The 18,867-nt window shown below is 36.9% G+C and overlaps 1 protein-coding gene and 1 pseudogene across 5 annotated transcripts in view; one reads left to right on the top strand and one right to left on the bottom strand.

The window, feature by feature from the left end:
• ROBO2 (roundabout guidance receptor 2) overlaps positions 1–18,867 on the top strand; it is a 602,415-nt gene that overhangs the window by 244,823 nt on the left and 338,725 nt on the right. The gene's annotated exons all lie outside the window — the stretch shown is intronic.
• On the bottom strand, positions 16,984–17,826 carry LOC106995647 (non-selective voltage-gated ion channel VDAC1 pseudogene; annotated as a pseudogene).

The following is an 18,867-nucleotide window of genomic DNA, read 5'->3' as shown; positions in this document are numbered from 1 at the left end:
CCGAGCAAAGGGGAAAAAGCCCCTTATAAAATCATCAGATTCCCGGAGAACTCACTCTCTATCATGAGAACAGCATGGGGGTAACTGCCCCCATGATTCAATTACCTCCCACTGGCTCTCTTCCATGATATGTGGGGATTACGGGAACTGTCATTCAAGATGAGATTTGGGTGGAGGACACAGCCAAACCATATCAGGAGACTTCTTAGATTATGATTGCAAAATCTCAGGTCAGACTAATTGAAAATAGGAATCAGAGGAACAACCATAATAATACAGATTATAACAGAGAGGGACGATATAGCAGAGAGTGGCAGGCAATAAGAGAATGGAAATGGAGACCTCAAGTTGGTTTCAAAGATTCTAAGTCTGGGTAACAGGAGGGAAGACAGAGTCATGAAAATAAATATGGAATGCAAATATTTCCGTAACACTCATCATACTCTCATAGTTGGGAAAAAATACCTCATTCTTTCTCCCAAAAATATTTAAATCTGCCAGACATATTATATATTGTATATGTACAACATGTCCATAAATGCAAATTTTGTAACTTTAATGACTTTTGCAGGTTAGCATAGATTTAGAGCAAAAGATAAACTGACATAGAATTACATAAATTATGCAGTAGGGAAATCAATTTTTTTTTTACTGCTCTTACTCAAACTTGAGACTCTACCTAGAGTTTTATCATTTGCTATGCTGCCTCACATATTCCAAAAATTATTCTAAGAAAGAGTTATTTAGAGAGCTGATTTAGTTTATAGAGCAGCTACTCAGAATTGAAAATAATCAACAGTACCTTAAGATTCAGGCTCTAACTGGGTATTTAGGCAGGGACCCAAAGAGATAGTTACTCCTATAACTCAACTTGGTAAAATGTACAGAGCATGAATGTAGCAGCCCAACCCATCTGTTCTTTTTTTCTAATTTTGAAAAGGTTATTTTTATATCTGTCTTTGGAATTTTTAGTTCTCGCTCTGCTATGCTACAAAAATACTGATGCTAACAGGCTAAATTAAAAAAAAATAAATTGTTGATAAGAGGAAGAGGAAATTGCGGGATATAAACCTAGCCATTTTCCCATTTAGGCGGTATTTCCTTACTTTTTAAATAAACTCTATGACCTTTTACTTTCTCTCTATCTCCTCTCTGCATCAGTTTTCTTATTAAAGTCTCAACATTTCTTATAATGGATGTCTCTAGAATTTCTTTACAGGAGACATTTAGGGGCAGCTACCTAAAATAGGAGAGTTGGGGGGCTTACTTTAAACCTAAACTGAAATAATAGACATGTTATTTATTTATTAGACAGAGTCTCACTCTGTCACCCAGGCTGGAGTGCAGTGGCATGATCTCGCCCACTAACATCCACCGCTTGGGGTCAATCAATTCTCCTGCCTCAGGAGATTTGTAGCTGGGATTACAGACATGCACCACTATGCCCAGCTAACTTTTGTATTTTAAGTAGAGACAGGGTTTCACCATGTTGGCCAGGCTGGTCTCGAACTCCTGACCTCAGTTGATCCACCCACCTTGGCCTCCCAAAGTGCTGGGATTACAGGCATGAACCACTGTGTCTGGCCTAATAGACATATTTTTAAATTGAAAATATATATTACTGATTTAAAAAAATAAAGATTTCTAAGGTGATTTTATTCATGCTTTACATAAGATTTTTAAAGAGTACAATTTCCTAATATTATTACTAATATTATTATCAGAATAATTATTCTGGGGGAGACTAGGGTTAAAACAATTCCCACCATAGCTGATAATATAATGAATTGCATTGACTAAGTGTAATTTATGAAGCGATAGGCAGTGGAGGCTCCTAACTACTTATATGAAGACTCCAATCACTTCTGAAATTGCATATGATGTATTGCTCCAAAAGTATAGAATAATATAAATATACAGCAATCTATATATTTATTCAATTATCAATTCATTCACTTGTCAAATATTTAAAATGTTCCTATCATACATATAGGTGTGGATATCTAAATTCACACATGAGCAAAGCACGATTAAGTTGCCTATGCCATTCATTTGAAAAGTTAGGCATAAACACTCAACTGAAAAATCCCTTTTTCTAGTCCTCTTTGTTCTCATCATAGTTAAAATGATACCTTCTTTTTACTTTAGAAGCTAACATTTAAATGTTGTAACTCTTTTACTAAATTCAGGCTGTAGTGGTTAAATGTATCACTCTGGGGTTAAACTCCCCAATTTTATTACATACTTGCTGTGTGTCCTCAGATAAATTGCTTGACCTTGCTGAGCTTCAATTTCCTTTTTTTTTTTTTTTTTCCTTTTTTAAATTCTTTCTTTCTTTTTTAAGAAACAGGGTCTTACTCTGTCACTCAGACTGGAGTGCAGTGGCACAGTCATGGCTCACTGCAGCCTTGACCTCCTGGGCTCAAGCAATCCTTCCACCTCAGCTTTCCAAGTAGCTGGAACTACTGGTGTGCATCACCACACCTGACTCAGTAAAGAACTTTTTTTTTTTTTTCCCATAGAAACAGCATCTAGCCATGTTGCCCAGGCTGGTCTCAAACTACTGGCCTTAAATGATCCTCCTGTCTTGGCCTCCCAAAGTTCTAGAATTACAGGTGTGAGCCACCAAACCTGACCTGAGTCTGTTTTCTCAATAATAATAATAAAAAAAGATATTAATAGTACCTATCTCATAGGGTGGTTGTAAAGATTGAACTAATTAATACATGTAAACTACTTAGAACAGTGTCTTGTTTGTGGTGCACCCTTAATACAAGTTTAGTATTCTTCTGACTAAAGCCTTATTTCTCTTCATTAGGCCTTCTACATGCTTCCCTTCCTCGTCTCCCATAATCACCCCTGAACAATTGTGGGTCATACTAGCTCAGCAAATGAAATCATTAAACTAATAATTGCACCCGTGTGTATTTCTGTATAATTGATATACATTCTTCGCTAGAAATTCAAAAAGGTTATGCTGATGTGGACACCAAATCTAAGTGATAATGCCAGATTTCCAGATCTCTTATTTAGCATGTTCCAGCTCACTCGATTAGTATGAGAGGTTTTAAAGTCAACTGTAATTTCAGGTATCTATTGGAAAATACATTAAGTATCCTCTAAATGATAAAAAGATAGAAGAATGCATGAATATAGTTGAAATATAGACTTGGAAGGCAGCAACAGCAGCTGACTATGACCTTTTTATTGAGAAAGTGACCCAGAAAATGGCCAAGGAAATTTCATCATTTATTTCCCACTTCTGAACCAAAGTCTCAGATGCTTTTAAATCCCCATAGGATAAAGTTGGCTTTAGGTTGTATATAAAATACAAATTGAGTAAGGGAATATTTTATCTTTACTGCTCAGATGTTTTATCAGCTTTGAATGGAAAAACACACTAATATATCTTTCCTTGATAGGTGCACATCAGCTTTAATTATAATCAGTCCTTCCGTAGATGGAATTCATGGGACTTAATGTGCTATCAAATGCAAAGATAGATCTTTTTGCTAATTCTCTGAAATTACACTTTGTTTCTGGGCATGTGGGTATAACAGTTCCTCCATGCCATGTTCTTTCTATATTGCTACAAAGCACCATAGATTCAATTGTAGGCATGGGGTACCATATTAATTTGGAAGTTTGAATTTCTAGAATATTTTCTGTTTAAGTACAGATCACACAGAGTGGATACTCCCTAGTTAAGTTGTTGAATGGTTGAAAAAGGACAAGATAAATGAAGCTGTTTGATAAACTATGGAAGACAAAAATAACCTGCCTATAAATTTGATTTGGGGGCTAAGGTAGGTTTGTTTTGGTATCACATTTATTCCTGTGTGAAATATAAGTATTCTGTGTTTATAAGAGAGGGAAAATGTATACATTTATTTGAACAACTAATATTAATAGCATCTACTATGTGGACTTATGAAATAATCTATATTTATTGCATTCACAATGCTTTTATTTGAGTAGGGAATAACGATAAGGCAATTAAAATATAGGGGTATGTTATAACTGAGTTTGTAAACTTTGACCATATTTTGTACATAATGGGTGGTGATGGTTGCGTTAATTAATTCGATTGTATTATTACACAATGTGTGTGTATACATAAAAATAAAATCATCATATTGTACATCTTTAATATATTCAATCTTTATCTGACAATGAAATATTATATTTTATATATATGTGCACATGCTAGGGATAAGCAGAACTTTATCTGGGGACATTGAAGGTAGCTCTTTAGGATTATTAAACATTTTGAGAAAAATCACATTTCAACTTCACCTTTGTAAGAAGTGGTACTGGGCTTCCTTTGCAAATGAAATGCGGTGTGACAGAAAATAGACTCGTGTAGCCCTCTTTAGTGGGATAGCTTTCTTTCTCAACATCAACTAACACATCTCCTAGGTGTCCTTAAAGTTTCAACCTATAAATATTCTACCTCATTAAGCATAAGGACCAGCCATGGACATATGCCGCTAGTGTCCACTTTCCTTCAGAGATTTAGGGTGATGAGAAGATAAAGGGTCTGCTTACCAGATGGAGCTTGTCAGATTAGCAATTGGAGCAGAGTAAATATCGCTGTCATATTGTTGGTTTGAAGCACAAAGAACCCCTTTTGTATAACGCATGTGCATATTTAATAGTTTAAAACAAAAAAAGCTCAGCAGAAGGTTGGCTGGTGGTTGAACCTCTAGCAGAGTGGCCATTGCCTGAAGGCATGTTTCTGCTTTCCTCATAATAGGGAACATTAGCAACCAGTGGCTTGAGAAAGGCAGAGTCAAATCAGTCTCTTGGGGCCCAGTCGGCCACGTGAAGTGAGAGCCGTTAGACACAGCAATGCGATTACTGCTACAGAAAAGGTCTGCCACATATATTACTGCATAGGCTTTTCAGGGCTGCCAGCTCACTCAGCTTACAAATGTCAAACATGATTTAAAAGGTTATTATACTATCAAGAGGGAAGGAGAATGATTTTCCATCACTGAAATTTCTATTTCATTCTGTGGCACATACTGCATCTCACGAAGGCCAATATTGCTAAATAACCTGCTTTTATCTTTAATAAGTGTTTTATGGACCTTAAATTGGAAGAACCATTTCCACTTTATTTGTATTAGAAAATGTGATCTTTTCTGGTCGAATAACAGCATGATAGATATAGTGTGTGTATCAATGTATTGTGCTGAGCAGATTGTTCTTGGAGGGGAGTAAATTTGCTTGTGATGTGTCAGTTCGGGAGAGCATACGTAGGTAAGCTGCGGTGTTGATAAATGCGTTTTTAAGTCTGCAGTATTTTATGCTAAAAATGATCAGGTGCAGTTCTCTGTACTGCATTACTTATTTCTCTTCGGGCTTTATTGTGACTGGTATTTAAAAGAACCTACTTTCAACCCCTTTGACCCCTTTGGGAATATTTATTTGCTGAATAAGGACTCTATTTGTTGGCCTCAGTGAGTTAATTTAGGTACAATTATATTTGAAGAGTTGCTCAATAAAAGCAGAAGGCTATTTTACTTTTATTTTAGGGAGATTTTTACTCTTGTTTTGTAACATTTGAAAAATAAATAATCTTCAAGTGTGGCTGTTAAAATGTACAATAAACACCTTATTGTCAATGTGGAATTTTTAAACATTGCCTTTGCAGTCATAAAAGAGGGCAAAACAAGGGATTTCAACTGCCCTTTTGGTAGCATTCTTCACTCTATTTCCCAGCAAATCACTCTGATTGCTTTTTCTGAGTGTGAGACTATAAAACTGAAGGTTGCCTACATCTCCAGGTCCCAGAATGTGTCATGCACAGCAATACATCAGCACTCTAAGCTGACACATTTGGGGATGGTGTTCTCAGGTGGGATGTAAAAAGGACAGAAGGATACAGTCTATGGTGTTGAGATATTGTCTGTCCCCCCTTTATCTGAGACTCTGAAGCATTAAATTAAAATCTGTGAATTTGCCCATGTTCACATGGGCATTGTCAAAATTAAATTAAAGCTTATGGAAGGAAGCCTTCTCAGCCTGAAGAGTAGCACCTTTCCTCCAAGTTCTGCACCAATTTTGTCATTTTCCAAAGTGCAAGTCACAAAAAAAGGAAAAGAAAACAAACTAAAAAAATCTTTGAATTTTGAAAAATAATCAGACTTCTTTCATGGGACAATAGCACTAAAAATTTAAATTTATTCAACGTTCTCCAGATGGAGTATGAAATGCGCTTTCTAACATTTGAACAAGAGTGAACCTGAATATCTACATAAGGATTAATATGTATGTCTGTCTATGCCCTTTTATTCTTTTGAAGATATTCTGTAATATATACTGATTTCAGGTAGTTTCTTTATTGTTATATAGACAAAAAAAACAAATCTAGAGATACAAAAATATTTTCAGTTTAGGAAATAATTAGAACATTCTATTTTTTCCTCTTCTTTTAAAAAGTAACAATAGAAAGAAAACTCACTTAAATATTGAATGATAATAAATGTTTTATCTTAGTTTTGAAATTTGATCAAATAATAAATTTATTATAATGTATTCATATATTCAGTAACCAATGACGTATTTATGTAAGTCTTGAATGTTTAAATAATCTTGTTTAAAAATTTTGAAACATTATTTTTTCTAATTGGATAAAAACTCCCTTTTACAAATCTCTCACATGGTTTCTTTTAATTGAAAACTCTTTTTTCAATTACATGTGAAATACAATTCTATTAATAAACTATGAATTCATATACACCTTTTTAAAGCATTCAGTTATTTGGGCAAAGCAATGCAAATATATAAACTCAAAAATATAAACTATGATGGTTAATTTGATGAAATATATCTCACATTAAATTGTAAAATGCAACAAAAGTGTTTCTTCTATAGCAAAATCTTAGCTTCTGTTAAAATAAACACGTATTTTTAAAAATCCTGCGTGACCCTTTCTTAAAGAGGTAAGTTCACTAATAGACCAGTTAACTATTTTCTAGAAACCAAATTGAATTTTGAAATAAAATCATTGTCTAAAAAGATGGAGACATATACCACATAACGTAAAACTTACGTCAGTTCATATTTGGGAGAAAGTTATCTTTCTGCTATGATTCTACAATAAAAAAGTTCATTTATATCTCACAGCTTAGTAAATCAGAGGAATGTGTAATCTTAGAACTTTTGTTTTTAATCACCCTAACATTTTTTTCTAGAATTCTTAAATTGAAAATTAAATGTCATGCTAATAGTGTTTTGCTTCCTTTAGAAACAAAAGCATTGTTTGCAAAAGGCATTATCTTTGCATCTGACAATATACAATTTCATTTTTCATTCTAGTTATCTTCAAACAATTTAATAATGCATTCTTGCCACCTCTTTCCCAATGCCAAATAGATACCTTGTCACCTTAAAATATTTCACAGAACAATTGCAGCCTTTAACATGTAGAACATAGCTCTCTGAAAAACAGGGTACTTTCTAGTACTTGTGATCTATAAACTTCATTGGATAGGAAATCAAGTGACTCATGCATGCATCCTGGCCTCGTTAATTTATGTTGATGGGTGGTATGAAAAAGATAAGGAGATGCCAAACTGGTGAGTTGTCTGTGACCAAAAAGAATTATTTATTTTGTTGGAACCATGTAACCTAACACTAATATTACTTTTATATAGTATTGGAAAATTACACATTAGATAACATTTTCTAGAAATTAAGCTAGTTATTTTAAAGTAGAGTTTACCGTCTTGGCTAAGGGATTGCAAACACAAAAGCATGCAGGGGTGAAGTGGATAAAGTCAAAGTGCATAGCTGCAGTGAACTGAACAATCCAAAATATCACCAAAAACATGTTTCTTTAAACAGTCTACTGGCAACCTTACCCATGGCTCCCATTGCTGGCTTCTTCCCGAAGGCCTGCCATTCTTTATACTACTTATCAGGCTTTTCAAAAAAGCAGGGGTGGGGGCAAGGTGCGGTAGCTCACACCTGTAATCCCAGCACTTTGGGAGGCTGAGACTAGTGGATCACTTGAGGTCAGGAGTTCAATACCAGCCTGGCCAACATAGCAAAACACCATCTGTACTGAAAATAGAAAAATTAGTTGAGCGTGGTGGTGGGCGCCTGTAATCCCAGCTACTCAGGAGGCTAAGGTGGGAGAATCATTTGAACCCACGAGGTGGTGGTTGCAGTGAGCTAAGATCACACCAGCTACTCATACTCTGGAGGCTAAGGCAGGAGAATCGCTGGAACCCACAAAGCGGTGGTTGCAGTGAGCTGAGATCGCACCACTGCACTCCAGCCTGAGCAACAGAGTGAAACTCGTCTCAAAAAAATTTTAAAAAAGTAGGAGTGGGGGATATTTTTGTCAAATCTAGGAAATGTGAAATTTCTTCTAGAAACAACCTGAATTATATTAAAAATATTGACAATATATGAGTTGGGTAGATGAGTTTTTATCTTGATGAAAGGAGATATTTCCTTTTTTTTTTTTTTAACTAAATTGCTTTTATACAAAGTTTACAAATTAAATCTGCATATAAGGAGAGTTAAATTTAAATATTAATTTTAAGATTTTTGGAAAATGTGGCAATCGTTCTTTTCATGTGAGAGATAACAAGTCTAAGCCAGATATTTAGTCTTGTTCTGTGCAGGCAGGAAGATCTCATCTGGATTCCCTGGGCTTCTTGGCATTCTGACTCACAATATCTTCATCAGTTTTCTAGTGATACATGAATAAAAGAGTAATAAAAGATAAACCAAGGGCATAGTCAGGAGTTCAGGGGAGCCTAGGCATTAGTCCACGTGGGAGAAAGAACGCAGACTTCCTGAGTGGCCTAGGACTCTGAATGTTGTGTCAGTGACGCTGGATAGATCCAAATAGACTCATAGAAGAGGCCCTGGGAGGAAAAACTGGAGGATGGATGCGGGATACTAGACATAAATACTAAAATATATGTTGAAAAATTTAAATAGTACCATTTCTGAGCATTCTTGTGGTTCCATAACTTTATAGAGCTATGACATATACTAGAGTCATCACCACTTATCACCTTCAGTGAAACGAGTGGGGCCGGGGAATTTCATAGCTTTCCAAAATCTAAAATGCATATATTTATGCACAGAATTTGTAGGTTACTTGAACATACTGTATTTCTCTCAGATTCTAACTAATTCTTAGAGAATGGTATTTCTCTCAGATTCTGACTTGTACTCAGAGAAGTTAAATAACTGACTATATAGATGTACATACAGAAAATGGTTGATCTGGGATTTAATCCAAGGTCAAGATTAAGACCTGACCAAGATTCAGTCTTGATCCAAAACTTTTAGTCCAATATTTTCTCCACCATAAATGAAGAGTTTAAATGAACACTGGATTCGAATTCCGACTCTACTAATTCTGACTCTACTAATGATGGGCATAGGTACCCATATTATGGGGCTGAGATTCGGCTATTTATTTTGTTTGTTTTATTTCGTTTTGTTTAAATCCCAGGTAATTTCAATTTATAGCTAGGACTGAGAACCACTGGTTTAAAATCTAAGAAAACATAATTTATTTTCCTTTACTTTCATATATATTCTAATAAATGTCAGTTGTTATTAAGTCTTACATTTATATACTCACAATACATAAATATGTAAATACACAATTCACAGAAATATGTTTATGTGCTTAATTATCCATCTCAAAAGCAGATTTAGGGGAAATGCAGCATGTGATACCAATTCGAAGAAAAAATGGGAAGTAATCTTTTGTAGTTGGTTCTACCTAGATTCTGGTTTTTCCATCTGGAGGGACTGAAAAGAGCTTCTATCCATTGATTAGCTGTAATGTGCCTTCATGCTTATGGAGAGATTTCTTCATTCAGAGTCTCCTGGAAGAAGCCACTGAGTGATAATGAAAGTCTCATAATTAGGATTGCCAAGTTTAGTACATAAAAATACTTGTATTAAATGTGCTTGTCTGGCAACACTACTCCTAAGAGCTTGGCTCTCAGATTCATCTCTGGTCCCGTGTTTTTAGCTCTCTTCCCAGATGAATGATGGCAGCTGCCATGTCTGCAAAAGGCAAAATATCATCTTTCTTTTCTTCAGAGACACTGACCTAGCTGAAATGTTTCTCTGGACAATCCAAGAGGAATCAGACATTTACATCAGCAAGAACCACATTTGTGTCTGTGATACTGTTGAACGGTCCATAGGGAGATGACTGATTTTTAAAGCAGTGGTACTTGTAAAACAGCAACAGTAAGGCTTAAAACAAATTAATGCCAAAAGTGATTTCCTTCATTTCTTAATGTAAAATCTTCCTGCATGTAATTCATAGTAACTGAAAATGGAAAGCAAGCGGTAGTTAGACAGTAGCTCTTTCTTCCATTAAAAAGGTTTAAAGGCTTCAAGTTTGTTTTCTATGTACTGTCTGACATGGCCTTGCAGATATTCTTCATTCAAAGTTATATCCCCTCCTAGGGTTTCAGTGACTGAAAGAGGAAAATTTCCTCTTATTTTAAATTTCCTTTAATGGATCACAAATCAAATTTTATGTACACATAAACTCAAATTAAGAGCCTGTTTATTGCGAAATTGTCTTTAAAAAGCTAACTCTAACATTAATACAATTTAGTCCCTATTTGTAGTCTGATGGTATCTAAAAAAAGTTTTGGATAAAAGTAAATCTCTACACCTTCAAATTGAATGTTGCAGCCAATTGAGAACCTATGAGAAATTAAATTGAGAAAGATGTTTTTGAAGACCCATTTCAGGAGAAATGAATTCCTGTGTCTTGAGAACCCTAAAGCAGATAAGAAAGCAAGGCAATGGATCTAATTCTATTTGGAGTCTAAAATTCCTGCAATTGAGGATATATAAGAAAAGATTTATCTTGTGTCTATTTGTCTTGAAGTTCAGTTGAAATCTGGTTCTAGAGAAAAAGAAAGATATTAATTTCCAGAGAGAGCAATTGTGTCTTTCAGAAAAATTGTGCATTTCTTCCCAGTTGAGATGTCTCAAAATTAAATGGTATTGTGCAAAGCTTCATTATCTTGTTTCTCTTAAGAATCAAGCCCTGTTTTTCAGAACAGTTATCCAATATCCTAATAGATGAAACATAATTTAGAACAACCCTATAAGACCAAGATTTGCCAATACAATGTCATTTAAATATAGAATTACTATTTAATATAGAATTCAGTGTGGAGAGTAATGATGAACTGTAAGTGAAAAAAAAATAAAAGAACTCCATAATGGATTAGGTCTTTTTGTCATGAGTGAAGAGGCTAATGTAATATAAGCACTCATGAGTAATCAGATGTCTTCTGATGAGTGAATTGAAATGTCATAGCAGAAGTAATCCACTATACATTTTATTATGAATTTTTGTGGGCAGATTTAAATTTATTTTCTGACTCATTTAATTTATGTAATCAAAACAATATCTAAGATGCATGGAAAAATCAATTTTGGTAATAAGAGATTTACCCCAATATATGTATTCATTTCTAATGTTTTCTTTTTCTCATTAGTTGACTGGGTTATAATTTGTGCTTGTCATTCTTTATAGCTTTGTTTCTGGTTTTTGCTAAAGGCCACAAAACTTCATACATCAGGTATTTCCAACAATACTGTGCTATTGTATGTGCACTAGAAATATCCTGGTGCTTTTGGTAGCTCCAATCAGATATGTCTTATATATGATTTGTCAGATTCCACAGATAAACTGTATTTTTGCAAAACTAGATTTTAAAAGATTTAGTCAATTAGAAAATATATGTGGCTATTTAATTGGCTTCTACTGTTTTGCTCTTAACTCATCTAAGATCTAATGCTAAGACCATCATATCATCATGATCTTTGGTGAGAATATAATTGCTGAAAATGTTTTGAAACCACTGGGTCAGTGATTAAGAACAAAAAGGATTCAGTGTGAAATCAAAGTTCCCATACAGCAGTCGTGATTTACAGGAAATGGGGATTTAACTGGGTTCACTTGAAAAGTACTGAATCTTAACTTCTCAGGATTCTTGTGGTATGTTAGTAGGATATGCTTTAATGTGGATCACTAATCTCTTTCTCATAATCATTTGTTTCTAGTACACACCTATCTCATTCTTTCATCTTTTAATACATCACTCAAAACAAATGACTCAGGGCTGGGTGCAGTGGGTCACGCCTGTAATCCCAACACTTTGAGAGGCCGAGGTGGTCAGATCACTTGAGGTCAGGAGTTGAAGACCAGACAGACTAACATGGTGAAATCCCGTCTCTACTAAAAGCATAAAGATAGCTGGATGTGGTGTTGCCTGCCTGTAATCCCAGCTACTGGGGAGGCTGAGGGAGGAGAATTGCTTGAACCTGGGAGGCAGAGGTTGCAGTGAGCTGAGATCACCCCACTGCACTCCAGCCTGGGTGACAGAGCAAGACTACGTCTCAAAAAAGAAAAACACAAATGATTCAGAAAATTTTAAAACTTGTTAAGTTTTTATCCTTCTGGAGCATATATATGTGACAGCCCGTTCAATTCCAGATGTTTTTCAGCTTATTTTTGTATCTAACACCTGATACTTCATAAATAAAAACAGGTAGAAGTTTTGTTTACTGAGTATTTTTGTGATTACATATCTAGATAACTTTCAAAATGACCAGTCAGTGGTTTTAAGTATGTTTTGATCTCCATCTTGTATCATATCATTCATGTATTGTTGGCAAGTGATGAGTTTTACCTGTATTAGTTGGCAGCATTTTATGAAGCCAGTTTTATAAGTGCCTTTAAAGAAATAGAAAATCTCCCATGGCTGTCTCTAAGCAAGGACACAAGAGAAGGTGAATGAGGGTGTTTTAATGTTTATTTTTTGTCTTACCTTTCAATTCACACACAAACCAATATGGAAGTAGTAATATCTAATGTAGAAAATAGAAACCTATATATTTTTAAAGATTTTTGAGTGAGTGTGACTAGACAAGTCAGATAATTTATCGTTTTCATTCTTAGGCCATAAAGATCCCTCTGGCAAATTGAAGAGTTTAATGACTACATATTTTCTTAAACTTTAACTGTCTTAAGTGAAGGGTACACATAGTTTGCACTATTGGTGAGTGAAAATGTCTAACATGAGCGAAGAGAAAACAGTCCTCCTCTACCATGAGAGTGAACAGAGACATACATGTCAGAATTCAAGATGGCAGCTACTCCTGGAAATTATGCAACACACACATTTTAAAAATTCAGAAATCTTAATTATCACCAAATCTAACAAAGCTATGACCTTTATTTACCTTTTCTGTTGACTTTTAGACTCATGGTTAATTTCGTAGCTGACAATACAAAGCTTATCTTCATTTCTTAAAATTTCTAATTGGAACCTAGCAGCTGCATCCATAAAAGAAAATGCTTCTTGTAGCCTACTCCACTTTCCATCAGACAAAGATGAAAGGGACAAGAGAAAGCCGAAGTGTCCATTTGTTATTTCAAGTACCAATTTTTATTTTATCACTCAGGATGGGTAAGGGATGCTGTGTTAACAAACAGTCCCCAAATTTCAGTGGTTTTTCCATTTAATTTTTTAATTGATACATAACAATTGTACATATTCGTGAGGTATATAATAATGTTTTGATACATATAATATGCAATAATTAGGGTAATTAGCATAGCTATCATTTCAAACATGAATCATTTCTTTGTGTTGGGAGTATTCTGTATGGTCCTTCTAACTATCTGAAATTATATAGTGTATTATTGTTGACTATAGTCATCCCATGGTGGTATAGAATACTAGAACTTATTCCTCATATCTAGCTGTAATTCTGTATTTTTTCACAAATCTCTTCCTATCCCTACCTTCCCCAACCATTCCCAGTCTCTAGATCAGTGTTTTTTTGTTTTATTTTGTTTTGTGTTTTTTTGTTTGTTTGTTTTTGAGACAGAGTCTCGCTCTTGTCGCCCAGGCTGGAGTGCAATGTTGCAATGTTGGCTCTCCACAACCTCTGCCTCCTGGGTTCAAGCAATTCTCCTGCCTCAGCCTCCCGAGTAGCTGGGATTACAGGTGTGCACCACCACGCCTGGCTGATTTTGGATTTTTGGTAGAGATGGGGTTTCTCCACATTGGTCATGCTGGTCTCAAACTCCTGACCTCAGGTGATCTGCCTGCCTCGGCCTCCCAAAGTGCTGGGATTACAGTGTGAGCCACCGTGCCCAGGAAGGATCACTGTTTTTAAAAGCAAACTTTTTTTTAAAAAGGTCTAAGGTCTATCAGTCCTTGGGCTACATGCCTATTTCAGTTTGGCCGGGGCCTTGCTCTGGCATAAGTGTTGACTTTCCTTCAGTATCCAGGGTGAAGGAATGTTGACACCCTGGTGATAGTGGCTGAGAGAAAGGAGAGTTCTGGAAGCTTTTGTATCAACATAAATCCCTCAGCCCATAGTAATGCATGCCATATTCTGTTATAACTCATAGGTTACAAGTCACATACCACACACAACCACAAAGAAGTCAGAAGGCAATCTAGCCATGTTTCTGGAGGGAGGGGCCCACCACAAACATTCCGCAAGCACTGAAAATGATTATCCATATACCACCTGCAAATTGAAAACCCCAACTTAGATTCCATTGCTACCCATCTTACTTATTCTACATGCTGACTTGACTCCATATTTTAGTTACTGACTTTTTAAAGAATTGCATCTAGCATTTGGCCTTCTTCTTTAAGCAGAGTTCTCTTCTACATGTTACTGATGTGTTTTTGTTTTAAGGTGTTTTATCTTAAGTCAAAACCAACACTAGTGACTATGTCATTAGTTACTAAGCCTAATAATTATAACATTGATTCAACAGGATTAAAATTTATGCATGAGATTCTGCTATCAGGTTGTTCAGGGAGATGTTCTGTGACTCCAAGACTTAACAGTTTCTGTGTCTTGCATGTCATTTTACAAATATACCAGAGAATAGACTGCGAATCATAGAATTCTAATATCACAGGGTTGACAGGGAAGTGTTAGAAAATATATCATCTATTTCTTGTATTTTGACAAGATTGTACACAAGGCATTATATATCAAGCCATTGAGGGTGGGAGAGCAGAGAGAGAAAATTATTTCCCCAAATTGTTTCATTCAGTTCATCATAGAGCAAGGTTATCCCATATAACTGCTGTAGGGAATGTGGGTAGGGTTTGTCTTGTGAAAAACAAACTTATTTTTGTTTTGTATTTATCTCATTAGCAAAATTAGTATTGTTTAAGTTTATGAATATTCTGAATAATAAAAACAATGAAAATAAAACAATGTGGTATAGGGAGAAGAAAGCTGGATCACATTACTGTGATTCCGGAAGTGCCTTAATGTCTTCAAAGCCTCAGTTTCCTTCTGTGTACAATGGAGGAAACAAAAATCAACTTTTTGCAAACTAATAATATGAACTTGGAACTACACAAAGGTCTTATTTGCAGAATAGTCTTAGAATAGCGACATAAGTAGAAGCATGGTAAGTATAACTATATATAAACAAGCACACAATTTTAAATGGAAATTAAATTTCATTATTTAGACCACATTGATTTTTATCAGATCAATCTACTCTCACATATTTGAGTTACAAGGTCTGAGGGTGAATGGCGTTGTGTGATGAATTCCAACAAGTCTGGGCTTTACTTAATCAAATTTTACAGTGTTGGACCAAACAGTAAATGCTTGTGAAGTTGATTCGTTCGTCTCTCAACTTTGAGATGCTTAATCAAATAAAATCATAAAATTTAAAAGCTAGAAGTGACTTTGAATTCATATCCTCTAATCCCTTCACTCACATTTTTTTTAAAACTGTGCTGTTATCAGTTAGGAATTTTATTCAACTGCTAGTAAAAGATTTTTGAAAGTTAATGCTGTATACAAATTATGAATATATACCTCCAATGTTTTGGCAAGTTTCTCGGCCTTCCCAATGTAACTGGCTACATGGATGGCAAGGTTTGCACAGCATCTTATGTATGGAATAATAAGAATGACATTCAACGAAGAAAGCTGATTTAAAAAAGAAAGAAAAGAATGATAAAAGGCAAAAGGGTAAGAGGCTGATGAGTTTGTTTCATTTTAAAAAGAGCCAGGGTTTTTTGCTTGTAACTTATTGCCCAGCATTTTTTTTTTTTGAGGTTTCAATACTTTATTCAAGTTTCTGTAAGTGATGTTAATTACAGCATTTGAAGGGATCTAATTCCACACAAAATGGAAGACTCTAGAATGTACCCATTAAACTGTTAAAAAACAAATTGATGAGAATACAAAAGAAGTCCAATTTAGCTTCTGACTGTTGTCACCATGTGATTACAATCACACAGACTCTTCCAAGCTTATAGCTGGAGCTCCTAGAAGCTATTTCTTACTCTGGTGCAAGGGCAAAAAAAACACAACACAGTAAGGAATAAGTCCTGAATTACTGGCTTCATCACATCCACCTTCTCCACCCCAAAATGGCAAAAAAGAAACAGTGACCACAGCCTGCAGACCATTTGGTGTAAAAGAGGTGACCACGATGAACTGGGGTGGGAACAGGTCATGAAGATCTGTCTAAAAAGTCTCATTCAGGTGAGTTTGTACACACTGTCAAGCAGCGAGTCTCTCTTCAATTAGGGTTACGAAACCAAGGTTCAATTCTCAGGAAATCATAATTTAATTCATTTACTCACTATGAATTTACAAAGTGCCTACATATTATCACCTACCACTTGAAGGCATTTCTAGATAAAAAAGAAACCTGGCATCTCAAAGGGGCTATCGAGTTCCCCCCAAGTCTACCACTGAAAGTACTTTTTTTGGAAATGGCGTTTCTTCTGTCCCTCTGAAAGGGTAATATCCTAAAGCTGAATCATCTTTAACCTGGCGGTCTAATATGTGTAGAAATACTTGCATCCCAGACATACAACATTAAAAGATACACTAAATTCTGAAGGTAGCTATGCTGCAAAATAGTTTTAAATTAAACACTTGTACAGTATCCGTTTATGCTTGAAATTTCAGTCCTGAACCAAGCTCGTGGCCACCAGCATTGACGTTCTTGCCATCCAGGACAGCTGACAGTGTCAGTTTGATACCTGGCTTTAGGGTCTGAGTGTATCCTAAACCTATCAGGCTGGAGTTGTTCACTTTAGTCCAGAAGCAGGCATGAGGGTCAATCTGATACTTGCCTGTAACTCTGAAGCACGTTGTTACTGTTCTCTGCTGTCCAGACGAGAGGGACAGCAGTCTCCAACTTCTTGTTCACCTTCTGGGAAATGGAGCCACCAAACTCTGTCTGTCCCCTCATTCACATTAGTGTGAAGCTGGAATTCATCAGTCTTGGAGCCAACCGCAACGTTGCTCTGGGTCACTCAGGAAGGACTTTGCAGTCTCAAAATTCATCTGGTAGCCGGCCAGCCAGGCCTGTAACCCGGCAACCCAGCACCGGCGCACCCCGGATGGAAGGCCCGGCCACGTGGAAATGCACGTCACAGCCCCGATCAATGTGCTCCCACTTGTACCCTGTCTTGATTTTAGCATTTTCCCCAGGGTTAGGGGAGAAGGATGAATGGAAGGTCAGCCTCAGTCCACCGGCACGCTGGCCGTCCACGGTCATCTCGGTGCCTCGTGTATTGTCGGGGTTCCATTTCTCCGTGGGCCTCCAGCCGCACTCATCCATCTGTACTTGGGTTCCAGACCGCCCGTCACTTTGGTGATCTCAGTGTTGGCTGAGCCTGAGCCTGTGAACTCCACTCAGATTTCGTTTTCAAATCAAGCTTTGTTAAGCCAGTCCACAGCCCTTGGTGAAGACATCCCAAGATCCGCCTATGTGGGGGGCACAGCCATCTTCCGCTGCAAGGCGGTGGCGGGGGCTGCGCGGTGCCGGGCTGGGGGCCCTGGGGGGTTCGGCGGGGTTCGGCGGGGGTTCGGCGGGGTTCGGCGGGGTTCGGCGGGGCTCGTCGGGGTTCGGCGGGGTTCGGCGGGGTTCGGCGGGGTTCGGGCGGGGGCCCGATTCGGCGGAGGCTGCTCGGGGGCCGGGGCGCGGAGACAGGAAGTTGTCCAACATTTTCATACAAGGCCTCACATTGTGAAGAAGGTGGGGGGATGTAATTCATTTTACTTTATTTTTTTTTGAGGCAGGGTCTGGCTCTGTCGCCCAGGCTGGAGTATAGCGGCATAGTCTCCGCTCACTGCAAGCTCCGCCTCCCGAGTTCAAGCCGTGATGGTGCCTCAGCTTCCGGAGCAGCTGGAATCGCGTGCACCGCCATTTTGTAGTTTAGTAGAGATGGGGTTCGCCATGTTGGCCCGGCTGGTCTGGAACTGCTGGCCTCGGGTGATTCGCCACCTCAGCCTCCCGAAGCGCTGGGATTGCAGGCCTGAGCCACCACGCGCAGCCGGTGATGTAGTTTTATGACTGGTCACCTTATGTATTCTTCCAATACTCTAGTTCCATGAATAAAACATAGAATAATACAGATACTGCATTAGGAACATCTGCTGCAGGGGCCCGTTTGACCATTATGGATGACGTTATGAATACAAATATTTATATTATTTATGTTTGCCATTATGTCTGTTCTGGAATATTAGCAAACCAGAATCCTAATTAGCAAGAGACTATATAAATTGAAATCATGCATTTTAAAGTAAAACAAGTTGATTCAAACTAGGACTCACCACTTGCACAAACTACTTAGCACAAATTACTTAAACCTGGATGTTCTCATCTATGAAATAAGGACTTTATAAGGTCAAGTACTAAATTAGATAATATATGTAAAGTGAAATGCCTAAATACAATGCCTAGGATGTAGTAATTGCCCTGTAAGTTGTAAGTGCTACCGTGAACCAGCCAATGATCTCTACTACATATTATGATTGAGAAAT

This window comes from Macaca mulatta, chromosome 2 (genome assembly GCF_049350105.2).
Source record: "Macaca mulatta isolate MMU2019108-1 chromosome 2, T2T-MMU8v2.0, whole genome shotgun sequence".
NCBI lineage: Eukaryota > Metazoa > Chordata > Mammalia > Primates > Cercopithecidae > Macaca > Macaca mulatta.
The sequence above is the reverse complement of the archived record's forward strand: the minus strand, read 5'-3'. Positions and strand labels throughout refer to the sequence as shown.